General features: G+C 59.1%; 1 long non-coding RNA gene across 4 annotated transcripts; it reads right to left on the reverse strand.

Annotated features, from left to right (window-relative positions):
- Positions 1 to 3,475: 3,475 nt before the first annotated feature.
- LOC123925443 lies at positions 3,476 to 12,924 on the reverse strand. 4 transcript variants are annotated; one of them, XR_006815007.1, is made up of 5 exons: positions 9,009 to 10,171; positions 7,645 to 7,752; positions 6,861 to 6,925; positions 4,183 to 6,550; positions 3,476 to 3,808 (listed from the first exon to the last, which is right to left on the reverse strand). It is a non-coding gene; the product is annotated as an uncharacterized LOC123925443 (long non-coding RNA). The 4 variants fall into 4 exon arrangements; XR_006815006.1 differs by lacking the exon at positions 9,009 to 10,171 and adding an exon at positions 12,747 to 12,924 and having other exon boundaries at positions 6,861 to 7,752; XR_006815004.1 differs by having other exon boundaries at positions 6,861 to 7,752.
- Between the last annotated feature and the right edge of the window lie 847 nt (positions 12,925 to 13,771).

Here is a 13,771-nt window from a genome sequence, read left to right on the forward strand (position 1 = left end):
GCCCCGAGAGGACGGTGTGGAAGGGCGGGGGGTGACCACGCTGGAGGGCTGCAGCCCAACTTGCCGCTGCTCCAGGCCACACCAACAGTATCAAGCATCCGATGGGACGTTCCCGTCACACAGTGTGTAGAAAGGACACTTCACCTCTGTCGTCTCCCCTCCAAACCCTCAACCCCAGCCCAGCCATGAGAAAAACACCAGACAGGCTCAATGTCGGGGGGGGGGGCGGTTGGCAAAACACCTGACCTCAAAACCCTCAAGGTCATCCAAAACAAGGAGGGTCTGAGAAACTGTCCCAGACCTGGGGAGGCCCCCGGAAACCAAATGTGATGAGGGATCCTGGAGAAGGTCCTGGGGCAGGAAAAGGACCGTGGAATCCTGAGAACCTGTGGGGTTCCGCTCACGGTGATGGGCGGATGCTGGTGCCCGGATGAGAAAACGCACGGTAGGTTGGCCAGTGGCCAGCAGGGTGGGGGGGAGGAGGTTTTCTGCAACGCACAGCTCTTCTCCATCAAAGGTTGATAGTAAGTGAACGTGCAGAGATGTTTGCCTCCCCCACCCGGGCCGCTGTTCTTAACTGCTCGCACTTGACACCGTTTAGGAGAGTTTCCGGGGCCGCGCCAGCACCTGTGAATCAGGGATCCAAGGACTGTCAGTGTCCCCTGCGAGGCAGCTGAGGCCTCCCACTTGGGTGACACCCCAGGGCTTCCCTGGAGTTTGCTGGGATTCTAACCAAGTTCTCGAGCTCTTTCTTCTAGGCCGGAGCTACAGGGAGCGCGTCGTCTCCAGCCCTTTGCTCATCGCTGGCCTTGGGCAGCTCCCACGCCTGCCTGTGTCCTGGGAGCTGCGGTCAGGTGGTTGCAGGGTTCAAATTTCCTTTCGGTGTGAAAATGCAAAGCGACCTGGCCTGGAGGAACAGAGCAGGTGTCCTCTTTCAGCCAGCTGGGGTCACCGTCCCCTAAGAGCCCCTCTCCCACCCCAGCGGTCCCTCCTGCCCCACGCAGGTCTCGGTCCTCAGGTTCATCAGGACTTGGCTGGGCTCCAGGCAGTCGCCCGGGGAGCACCGCTGCCAAACAGGCCCCAGGAAGGCCCGGCCTCCGGAGCTGCGCATTGCCGGGCAGGCTGGCCCCCAGCCAGCGGGTCCCCAGATGCCATGCAACCCACACCTGAGCGGGGTAAGAGAATAGGTGTGTGTAAACAGTATTTGAAAAAGAAAATAGCTGTACAAATACAGCACTTGTTAACACAGGTGTTTATAGGTGGAATTATTTTTCCAGGGTTGCTATCTCCCGACCTCCTTTGTAAGTCCCAGCTCACACCTGCAGGGACTTTCCTATTAGGTGAAGGCACAAAGAGGAAACAGAGAGTCCGTATCGACTTCACGAAGCAGGAGGTCAGTGATCGGCTTCGGGTCGGGCTAGTTCTCACCCGGTCTCGTCCTGCTGGAGGTACTTTTTCACTTTTTTACTTTTTTACTTTTTTTTTTTTCTTTTACCTGCTCTAACAGGATCCAGCCTGTTCCGCGCTTCCTGCTTGGAGAGAAGCGGCCCGTGACCCCCTGTGGGCGGCCTCGGGGACATGGGCCTTTCCTGGGGCCAGGGGGAGACGGCTGCTGTCTGGGCATCAATATCCTACTCTATCCTCTCTCCCCTGGGGAAGCCTCGCTATTTATAGTTCATGGACAAGAAAGCCAAAGACACTTGTCCAAAGTCACAGAGCTCCAGGCGCAGGGTTCTGGGGCCAAAGCATCCAAAGCTTCAGCTGGAGAGGGCTACAGCCGCGTCCCCAAGACGATGCCACCCGAGGACAGGGACACATCTGTGGAAGCACAAGGACATTCGATGGCGAATGTGACTTTGTTCAGCCTCGTGGAAGGAGGTATCACTGTCGGGTGGGCACGGATATTAAAAAATCGTGGAAGAAAACTCCGTTCCACCGATCTGCAGGCTTCAAAATGGTTCACATGGCATCTGGGTGGCTCAGTCGGTTAAGCGGCTGCCTTTGGCTCAGCTCATGATCCCAGGGTCCCGGGGTGGAGTCCGCCTTGGGCTCCCAGCCCCCGCGGAGAGTCTGATTCTCCCTCTGACCTTCTCCCCTCTTACATTCTCTCTCACTCCATCTCTCTCTCAAATAAATAAAGTCTTTTTAAAAAATGGTTAAGATGGCAAATTTTGATGTTTTGGGTATTTTGCCATAATTTAAAACATTTCTGGAAGAGAAGCCACCACAGGAGGTCCTGTCCTGTGCGGAGGGAGACCCAACACAAAGCAGGGGACTCTCGTTTTCAGTCTGTCTGTTTCGGTCGCTGCAGCCCCTGGACGTTCGGAAAGAACTCCAGCCTCCGCAGAGACCTGCCCTCCCACGGGCCGCTCACTCCCGCAGATGGGAGACGCGTGTCCCCGCTGTTTTGGGGGGGCCCTAGCCGTGAAATACCCCCAAAAGCAGATTCTTCAGAGTGACATGTGGAGGCTCAGTTTGCCCGGCTCCGCAGCAGGGGCAGGAGGGAGGGGAGAGGGGGAGAAGACAGCTGGTTTGGAGGAGGGTGAGAGCAGCCCCGGGGGTTGGTGAAGCCGGTGAACATGGTGGCTTTGGGGGACTTCGAGGGGACAGGGCAGACCGACAGACACTGTGACCTGCTGGTCAGAGCCCGTGGGAAGGCCCCTCGTGGCCACCTGGCCAAAGGTGAGCGGGGTGAGCAGAACGGGGTGGGAAGGAGCTCAGTCCCCAGAGCTCCCAGCAATGCTTGGGAGGAGCTGAGTCTCCCCCAAGCACACAGACGGGGCTCAGGCGATGCCATAGGGCACCGTCTCACTATATCCACAACCTGGGGGCAAACATTATTATTTGGTTTTAGCAGCAAAATCCTCCCATCCGTCTTGAGAAATGAGATTTCTAGAAACTTTGCTTAAGAACTATTGTTCTATCCCCTCTCCCTCTTTGACCTCCATTCACAAACTGGCTCCATTTCACAGGTGGAGAAGCCAAGGGTCTGAGAGACAAGGGGTATTCACAGGTGGGCCTGGTGAGGAAGGCTGGCCAGGGCAGAAGCTCAGGTGTCCTGGACCCTACTGTGGTCTTCCGTCCTCTATGACACTGTCTCCTGAGGAAGCGGACCCCCTTGAGCAAACGGGCAGGGGTGGCCCACTCCAGATCCCTCCTGTCTCGCCCTGGGGCCCCTTTACCCCGCCTCTCCCTCTGGGCGGCAGATGGGTCAAGGCGGGTGGGCACATGGGCCCGAGCAGCCACCAGAGGCCAGCGGCCGGTCAGCCCTATCACCTGCCAGGAGGAGGGGCATAGAGAAAGGGGAGAGGAACACCAACTGAGAATTTTATTATTGTATTTTATTTTATAGACTTATTTATTTGAGAGAATGTTTGGGGGGCAGAGAGAGAGAGGGAAAGAATCTCCAGCAGACTCCCGGCCAAGCATGGAGCCTAACAAGGGGCTCGATCTCAGGACCCCAAGATCGCGACCCGAGCTGAAACCAAGAGTCGATTGCTCAACCGACTGAGCCACCCAGGTGCCCCCGCCCCACATTGAGAAGTTCAAAGTTCCCCAAGGAGAATCTGAATGGTTTTCCACCTGAACTGACAACAAGTCTCTAAGAGATGGGACAGTGACAATAAATAAAATAAAAGATGGGACAGTGCCTAACTAGCCATTATTTGATGTCATTCCAATCGAGGTAACCTCGTACTCTAGTGACAGACCTGCTCTGCCACCTGGGAGTGACGGGAATGCTAGGATGCGTTGTCCACGGGCCACGCTGGGGACTCAGCCGTCAGCTGGCATCCTCGGCGCCGGCAGCCTTGGGAGGGACAGCAGCCCAGAGTTAAGGGACAAGCAGCACCCCCTCGGCCGTATCTCAATCGATGAGCGATGAGCAGGTACCAGGTGAACCCCGTGTGCCAAGAAGGTGCATCAGGCAGAGAAATGCCCTTTCGTTCCCCTTACTGACACCCCCATGTGCAAAATGCCCCCTCCCATACACACACGCCAGGGCACACAGACTCACACCCCACCCCACCCCACCCCCAGAGGTCCAGAGGCGGCTCCTGCCCCGTGTCCGGGTTTAGACCAGACCCCGCACACACAGCAGGCCATATCTTCCGGCTCTGCCTCCGTCCCCAGTGCCTGCATGTCGCCCGCAGCGCCCTGGGGGCCCTAGGGGTTTCTGTTCACCTGTCAGCAGGGGAGCAGCGCAGGTGTCTTCCAGGTAAGAACGGTCTCCGGCTCAGGTTCTAGGGGAGAGCCCTTTCCCCACGCTTCCGGCGGGGCAAACTGCGCCTCTTCCCTTGGACCCTGAAACTCCCCCTGGGACGTCGACCCAGGCATCAGACATAGCTCTGGGGTGACCCGGGGACAGACAGACCGGGGTCCCCAGGCAAGGACAGTCTGACGGGCTCCAGGATGGCTAGGCAGCTCCCTACAATGAACCACTTTTCACATCTCCCGGAGCCAGCGTCTCTGGGATGGGGTGACACCCGTGAATAATCACGAAATAAAGGGAGATAATTAATGTTTAGCTTTGCCAGAGGGAAGCACTTGGGGGGAAACCGCCATTTAGTCAGGGGGTGAGAGTTGTCAGCTGGAGGGCAGGACTAATTAGATGCACCGGCAGCAGCCGCGGGGCGCCGGGAGCAGCTTGCGGGCACCAAGGTGGCTTCCGCGGGGTGACGAGAGGCAGAGCAGCAGAGACAGGGGCCAGCCCATGCACAGGTGGGTCTTCCGTTCCCCACGCACCCCCTCGGCCCCGAGGTCCATGACCAAGGTCAGGGCCCTGCCGCCCCTTGCTGGCTCTTTCCTAGGAAGCAGTTGGATTGGTGACCTTACGAGAAGAAACCAGCACTCTCTCTAGGTCACCTTCTCACTGGAACCTGACCCTGCCAGACCTCGATCTGGACCCCCGGCCGCAAGGACTGTGAGAATCTTGGCAATTCTCAAATCGCAGCAAATCGTCAGCAATTTGTGCTCTGGAGGGCGGCCCAAGCTGACGAAGACACCCTCCGCCTGCCCTCCCAGGACAGAAAAACCCTCTAAACAATCCCCGCTAAGAGGCGATCTGACTAGGCTTGAATACTCCCACAGATGGGGTACTCACTCCCACTTCTTTAGCTTTTGGACAGTGAAATGGGGAGAATTAGGGACTTTGATTCTCAAAGTCTTCCATTCAAAGCCCCTTGGCCCCAAGCCCACCTCTTGTCCCTCCGTACTGTCCCTTCTATCCTGGGGAAGGGACTCAGCGCCCACACAGGCATGCTAGCTGGAACCCGAGCACCATGTGCACGCCCCCTTGCTTTCGGCGCTCACATCTAGCCTGTTCCCTGGTCCTGGAGATTCTGCCTCCTTCATCTGGGGCACCCGTGTCCCCCCCTATGGCCACTCGCCCCCACTAACCGTCACTGGCTTCCTCCTGGCATTTTGCGATGACCTCCTAACTTCCCCTCTCACTGCCACTCCCACATCCACCCTCCAAACTGCTCTCAGGGTGAGCTTCCTGAAACACGCTCCTGACCACGCACTTCCCTGCTGAAATTGTCACTGTGTCTCCACAGGCCCTGCAGGATAACAGGCAGACTCTGCGCTGCGTCCTCGGTGCCCGATCCTTGGTCCCAATGCTGGTTCCTGCAAAATCTCCAACCACAGTGTGATTTCCTCTCCCCCAGCCCCGCCCACCACATGTACAGGCACGCATGCACACACACACTAGACGGAGGTGCACGTGCACTCCCATGCATGCGTGCACACACATGTACATACACGCGCACGCACACACGCACATCCCCTTCAGTCGTTCCGCCTGCTGCTGCTTGCTCTGACCTCCAACAACTGTGCGTGAGCCCCGGCAGCCCTGTCCTGACTGCGTGGCCCACAACAAATCACTGTACACGCCTCAAGGCTCTGTTTGCCCATCTGTGAAATGGGAACAATCAAATCCTATCTATCTCCCTGGGGAGTGAGGAGCTCTCCGTGGAAGGATGGGGAAGAATTCCTGGTACGGAGCCTGACATGTGTAAAGATCTGATGAATGTCGGCTGCCTTCATTCCAAAAAAAGTCAGGGCTATGTCTCATAGAGCCCTAGATTGGGGCAGGGGAAGTGGGGAAAGGGAAAGAAAGTCAGAGGCAGAGGGAGGGAAGGTGCAGCTTCGGAAGGCAGCCTGGAAGGCGCAGGCGCCCATCACCACCGGGGACGGAAGGGAGCTGTCCCTTCAGAGCCCTGCTGACACAAATGCGAATTATTCTTCCAATATTGGGTTAAAATATTTACACGGCAAGCAGAGCTGAAACATAAATCGCAATAATTTTTTAGACTAATTTGCTCAACACAAGAACAAAATCCAAGTTGCCTCCAAATGAAAAGGAAGGAAGATATTTTTTCCCCCTTCCACCTGTCAAAGGCTTCTAGGCAGAAGAGCGAGGACCGGGGAGTAGAGGGCCAGAGTCCAGTGCTTGGTGGGCTGCTGGCCACTCTCATGTGCGGGGCTGAGTCCGGGCGGATGGGCCTGTAAGGGGAAGGGGTCTCTGCAGAGAGCTCCTGCTGTCCTCCATCTGTGGGAAGGAGAGCTTGTCTCAGCGGGGGTCCCCTCTCTCGTGGTGGACGGCACCCATCAAGGTCCACACAGAACTCTGCGCCTGGCAGGGAGCATGCGTGGGGTGTGGCTCAGGAGCACAGAAGACACACGGAGAGGCAGAAAGACACGGGTGAGAGAGACCGAGGGACCCCGGGAAACACAGACCAAGAGGCTGGAAGAACGCAGATATAGAGAGGAAAGTGGGAGGGAGGGTCAGAGAGAGAGAGAAAGGAGAAGAGAGAGGGGAGATGGGAGAAGCCAGGGAGGGGCGTCCTGCTGGTACCCACCTTTTTCTCCAAGGAAAACTGCCTTCCTCTTTGCCAAGGGAGAGGTCATCAGGTCGGCCTCACAGCTAAGAGAAAAGCGCTCTACTTCGGGCCAAGACAACAAGAAGACAAAAGTGCACTGAAGCCCCCCCGTCCCGGAACCGGCAGGGTGGGGCAGCAGCCTGTGTGAGGGGAGGATCAACGTGGCCAAGGCTGAGACCAGCTCCTCGGCAAACTGGCTGCTTGACTCGCTCTGCAATGCCCCTTCCCCAAAAGCCGCCGTCTCCTAGGAAGTCCGCTGGATGTCTCGGAGGACAAATCCCCCACTGGAGACACCCCCGCCCTGGTCACCCACTCCAGGGCCCTAATTACAACTCAGGATAGCGTAAGATCAGCAGCCGGGGGCAGAGGGACAAGTCCCAAGAGGCGCCGGGACTGGGCCCTCATGTGTGGTTTTTAAAATTCAAACGAGACAGGATAAGAACAAGTCCAGGTCAGTCCCTGGCTGGTTCCTAAGGTTGCCATGCCTGGTAGACTCAGCCAGAGGAAGCCTTTTCACTTGGAATCCTGGTCCAGATGGAGCCGTAGGGCCCCGTCCTGGGGGCCGAGAGTCGGCATCCAGCAGGGAAGGGCAGGAAAGGGCCACAGCCAACCCAGGGCGGCAGGCACAGGATGGGCAGGGGCTGCGGGGATTACAGGGAAAGCCCTTGGAGCAGAGCCTGGCACACAGTAGCTCAGCCAAGCACCAGAAGCTAGGGGAGGGCATCTCCCTGGCTGCCCCGGGAGAAACGGGCCCTGCTGACACCATGACAGCGGACGTTCAGCCTCCAGGAGCAGGAACGCGCAGATCCCTGCTGGCCGAGCCGCTTGGTTGTGACGCGTTGTCGTGGCAGCCAGAGCAAGGAGCTGTAACCTGATTTACAGCAGAGGAAATGGGAGGGACACTAAGAGCTTTGCCGAGGTTCCACGGCTGGGGAGGCCCCTGAGGAGAGCCCGGCGGGGCACCAGCCTGTAGGCCGCGGCGGGGCACCAGCCTGTAGGCCGCGGCGGGTTGCCCCTGCACCACCGACCCTGTGACCCTCAGGGTGTCGTTTTCTCTTGTGCTCCTTTCTCTAGGTTGCCTCAGGCCAGAGCAGCTTGGAAATGCACTTGACCCCTGGCCACGATCACCCCCTGAAGAAGGAGCTGAGTCAGGGGCACCCTGCTCTCCGCAGAGTGGAAGGGGAGCCAGAGGCCAAGGGCAATCAGGAACTCGTTTCCCTGCGACCAGAGCCCTGCGGGATTTCTGCAGCTTCTGCCACTTCCCCACTCTTTCCCCTCCTGAACCCACCCCCCAGCTCCGCCCACCCGCTGATCCACCCCTGACCACAACAGAGGCCGCCTCGCCCTCGGGGACCTGCAGAGGCGGGAGCTGGAAGAGGGCTCTGCCCTCCGAAGGCCAGGCCGGCCCCGAGGTCGGTGCGCCCCGCTGAGGGATCTGGGGTAACGAGGGACCACCCAGGCCTGGAGCCACCAGGGATAAAGGACCTGTCCCCCCACCATGGGGCCAGGGTGTGCCACCGGGGTCCAGGCAGGAGTAACGTCAGACTGTGATGTCACTCTGTCGGCTGCTCTCGTTCTGTACCTCCCAGTGGCTCCCTGACAAAGACAGGGACAAGGGGAGGAAAACGGAGGGGCTCTCAGCACGCCCTCACCTAGGGCCTGGACTCCGACAAACTGCTTAGTGACTGGCGGGGAGGGGGGTGTCTGCTGTGCCTTGGGAAGGTGCGGGGGGACGTGGGTGAGCGCAGATGAGGAGCAGAGCGCTCCCCAAAATATGCAGCGATTGCTCCAACCCAGAGCACTCACCGGTGTGGTGGCATTCACGTAGTATTTCTGAACTAAAAATACAACTTTTTTACATATGTGATCCCCCGATCCTCATGGCAGTCTCACGAGGTTGAAACCGTTGTGTTAATACCCAGATGGGGAGACCGAGATTGGGGCTGGCTCATGGTCACTGGGCTGGAATTCAGAGCGGGGGGGGCCCCTGGCGGTGCCCTGCTCCTGTCCCAGAAATCAGTCTCGGGACGGGTCACCTCTGCAAGGCAGCACCAACCCGTCTCTGTGGGGGGCCTCACACAGCGGGGCTCCCGGGGCTCCGGGGCACTGGCAAACGCCCCTCCTTACCTCTAACCCAGCCCTTCAGCTGCAGCCCGAGCCGCTTCCTGTCTTCTGTCCAGAGCAGAAGAGAGAGAACCACCCACTCAACACCCCTTCTGTAAAAACCCTCGTGTTCCTGCACACGTCACAGTCATCCTGCAGGCTCAGCTTCCCCCAAACTTCCCTCCTGCTTCTAATTTTCCAGTCTTTACTAATCTCTGGGGGCAGTGGTCTGGGGGTGGGAGGCAGGTGGGAGGCGGAGAGAGCTCTCTGTCGAAGTTGGCAGGCGTCCTCTGGCTCCCGCGCTCCCGGTTGTGATGGGATGAGCCGGTGGGGAGCCCTGCTCGGTGCTGGGCAAGGCACGCAGCGCACAGACCATGGCTCAGCGCCTCGCAGCCCTGTTCTGCCTTGGGCCCCACTCCCTCTGCTCTATTTCCCTCCAGGTCACAGTTCCCCATTGTCCATCTGCAACCAGAACCTCCTTGCCCGGCCGACGGCTGGTGCTCTGCGAAACCTGGCAGGTCTCCAGCTCTCCGTCCAGGATCACGCCCCCGTGCAGCAGGCCTGGGCCCCAGGAGGTCACTCTGAGACCCAGGTCTGTGGCGGGTGGGCCCTTGAGGAGTCCAGTCTACCCAGCGTGGGACCCAGAGATCAGGACAAATATCCCTCCCGCTCGCTGGCTGGCTGGTTGTGGCAGAGCAACGGCTTAACTGAACTCAAGATGGGCGACATCTATCACCGCCCTGCAATCGGCAAGCTTGTCATGCGGCCTGCAAAGATTAGATTAGGGAGAACCCCGGTCCTCAGAAAATCCAACCTAAGAAACCTAATAACTGGTTCTCCTTTGTCTATGACCACAGTGCCTGCGAGGCCGGGTTCATGGGCAGTTTTTCAAGTGTAGAAACAAGGCAGGCAGGCCCCTGCTTTGCCAGGTCTCCCCACTCCCGGCTCCCCCTCAGCCCCTAGGCCATTAGCTCCTGCCCAAGGGCCGTCCAATCTTCCAGCAAGGCAGCCCATGCCCTCGGGGCCGTCCCGTAGGCTGGTCCTTGCCGCCACCTCTGGGTGTTCTGGAAAGGCTCACAGCCCCCTGGATCTCTCGCAGGTCTTTGCCTCGACAGCAATACAGACCCCCCACCCTTCACCCCTGTCCAGACCTCCCCTTCCCAGAACTGGTCATTCAACAGGATTTGACCGGGGAACGCTATGTCCTGTTTGCATTTCGCACGGTCAGAGACATGGAGAAAGAAATGGTCTTTTCGCTGATGAAAGCAGAGTGGGGTCTGTGGCCTGGGTCCGACAGTCCGCGCTCACCTTCGGGGGAAACACGCCAGCCGGGTTCCCCGGGTGCCTCCCTCCCATGGGCACCCCAGCAGCAGTCCTGATTCCAGTGTCGGGGAGGCCGAACCCCGAGAGCTCACACGGCCCCTCAGCCATCCCAGCTGATGTCTCCAAAGCCCGAAGTCCCCCGAGGAGCTTCCTTTTCAGTCTCAAAGTCGAGGAGCACCATGTCCCACGGCGAGACCCCAGACAATAGGGCGCGCAGGCAGGGGTGCGGCCCTTTCTTCTCATGCCCACCCTGCCCATGCGGTGCCCCGCAGCCCACACCCCTGCCTGCACCGCTCCCTGGCCTGAGCTCACCTATCCTTCCTCCCTGGTGCTGGCCTGGGGCGCAAAGATCTCTCACTCGGACAGAGACCGGCCTGTCTGAGGGGTTGTCCTCTGGGGCCCGAGTCCTGGGCGGGACGTGAAGGGTGAGGCGGGGAAGAAGGTGTCCCCGCCAGGTGGGATTCCGGGACTGTCCGGGGAGATACAGGATGGCCGTCCCGGAACCATCGGCCGGCAGGCCTGGCCCCTCCTGCAGATGAGCCCCTCCCCAGGGCCTTGGGTGAGAAGAACCCAGAGTCCTTAAGCAGGGAGCAGACCTTGTCAGCGAGGGCTGGGACGGTCCTCATCTTGGGCGGATCCCAGCCTCACTTTGTCAAGTCACCTTCTGCCCACAAACTGCATCAGGTGAATGCCTGCGAAGTTTAACATTCTCCCGAGATTTTCCAGTCTTTACTAACCTCTGGGGGCAGTGGTCTGGGGGTGGGAGGCAGGGGGGAGGCAGAGAGAGTTCGCTGTAGAAGTCGGCAGGAGCGCCAACTTCCGGAATCCCTCGTGCCCCCCTCCTTGTCCCTGCCTTGCTCTGCGGCTCCTTCTCCATCACCGTCTCCTCACCCCCCCATCCTTCTCCCTCTTTGCCCCTCCCCCTCCCTCTCTGCCTCCCTCTCCCTCCCTCTCCCCCTTTTCTCCGTCTCTCCTCCCGTGCCTGGGGGAGCCCCACTTTCACGGACCCTCTCCCCAAAAGAATGTCTCAACATCTACAAATGTTAGCCTCATTAATTTGGGGAGGATTCATCAGTGCAGAGGTTAATTGTCTCTCCCTGACATGTTTTTACCGAATACATCTGGGTGACAAAATTAATTTCCTCATTAGCTATTTTTAAAAGTGGAACAAGCTAAGGGGGAAATTGGTGCAGGGAGACTGCTTTGTGAGCTGTTCTGGCCTCCAGGCTGCCATGGGCTCTGCCCCGGGTTCCCCTCCAGAGGCGCTCCCTCAACCTCAGGAGCAGGAGGCCCTGGGGTCAGGGCTCAGGCGGGTGGGCCTCCCGAGGCAAGGACTGTGGAACACCTGAGGCCTGTGCTCCCGGGCAAAGCCTGGTCTCTGCAGTCCCAGCAACTCCAGGCAGTGGCTTGCGTCCCGCAGCGCAGAGCCAGGAGCCGCCCTGGCTGTTCCAGGACCCCCCTTTCCCTCCCCACGAGGGCGCCTCCTATTTGGACCCCCAAATAATGGCTCTCTAGAGCTGAGTAAGACCAGCAGGTAGAGACAGAAACCCATCAGAAGAGTCTGTGTTCCACCACCTGTGGGGCTGAGCTTGGAAGGCCAGACCAAGTGACCCTGAGGTCTGCGGGCTGGGCTCCCGCATCGGGACCGGAGAAGCCAGGCCCTCCACGTTCTTGTGACAGTGGCTTCCAGCCCAGATGCCCCGGCGGAGTGGCTGGGGGTGCCTGCACGAAGAGGAGGCCCCCTGGGCCAGGGGGGAGGGTCAAGGATCATTCACATGCCCTGCCTTGGAATTCAGAATCCGGACATCCCAGACGGCCAAGTGGGGGCTGGTGGTGTCAAGCAGTGAGAGCCTTGGGACCTGGGCCCGTCACTCAACGTCTGTGGTCTCGGTTTCCTCAACTGTGAAGGACACCAGCTGCCCCACTAGCCCTCTGGGACCTGAGGCTTCACTCTCGGAGATCCCAGGAGCCTCCTAGCCACCAGACCCCATGGCTGTTCTCAGCCCCTCTTCACACTCTGGACCCCCACCACCTTCCAGAGTCACCCTTCCTCTCACTTGGGGCCCTGGACAGAGGCCACCAGAACTTAGAGACCCAGCAAGAAGCGGAGTCCAGAAGCTCACTGAGATGAGCCGGCCACCCACCCCAGCTCCTCCCGGGCTGGCGGCCAAGTGCTTTGGGCCTCCCTCTAGCAGAGAAGAAAAGACTGGTCAAAGCCAAGTCAGACCCAGAAGCCCCTTCCTGCAGGGGTCCAGCCCCAGGCTATCAGCTCATCCTTTCTAGGAAATAAGACAGCATGGGACGTGGTGCCCATACAAATCCCAAATTTCCTGTTTCTATAAACTGAGATCACACACACACACACACACACGTGCACATGCACACACACGCACAGGACGCTCCCCAACAGCCGCTTCTGACCTAGCCCAGAGAAATTACCATGCACAGCAATTCCAGGAACAGGAAAAACCAGACCTAGGGAGCTCTCTGAATGTCACCCACTGTCAGCCTGGGGCAGGAAGACAATGGGCGGCCAGCAGCTCCCCTCCCAGGCTTTATCTCCTGTGCACTGGGGCCTGCCGTTCTCACGGCCAGTTCTTCCTCCCGAGGGCAGCCGCACAGCTCGGGCAGAAGGATCCTTGGCACTAGGCCCCCTCGGCCCTTCCCCAGGCTTGCTGCTCTGAACCGAAGCACCCATGGGGGTGTGTGCTAAAATGATAGACAGGGGTCCCTCCTGAGAATGGTCCCTGGGCTACCCAACGCAGCAGTGGGACGTGATCACACATACCACCGGGAGCCCATAATCACCGTCCCAGCTGTCCTCCTCACCCAGCTCCCATCGGCTTTCTGTCGGACGACCTTCTCCCTCCAACTGTCTCCAGCCGTCCCTCCCTGCCTCTGGCCTGTCTGGCCCTGGGGGGGTTCCTGGAATGGGAATTCCAGACCTCCTTGTAGGGGAAGGAGTCTGCAGGAGAAATGGGAGGAGACAGGTTGGCTCCTGCTTCCCATAAGCATCCCAGGCTGCCTGGCCTGGGCATAGGAGCAGGGAGCAGGCCTCAGGGCCTCTCAGGCTCCCTGACGCTGAGCCTGAGGATGGAGGAATACAGGGGCCCGGAAGACTTCCCAGAGGGGTTGAAAGAAGCCGGGTTCTGAAGGATGAAGAGGAGTTTTTTTGCCCGGATCAGATGGGAAGAATGTGCAGAGAGAGAACAGCATTTGCAGAGGCCCTGGGACATGAAAAGGGGCCTATCTTGCTGGGAAACTTGAAACAGCTCTGGGCTGTGAGCAGGCTCCCTTCAGAAGGTGAGGATCGTGGCCCCCCCGGAGTGTCTTTCCTGTAAGTGCTTAGTGGGAAGAAGCACTTACAGGAAGCAGGAGAGAGGCAGAATCTGACTGGGTTGGGAAGAGCCCTTGGGAGGCGAAGCTTAACCTCGAAACCAGGGAGCACTTCTTCCAAAGACCTC

Source organism: Meles meles, chromosome 15 (genome assembly GCF_922984935.1).
Source record: "Meles meles chromosome 15, mMelMel3.1 paternal haplotype, whole genome shotgun sequence".
NCBI lineage: Eukaryota > Metazoa > Chordata > Mammalia > Carnivora > Mustelidae > Meles > Meles meles.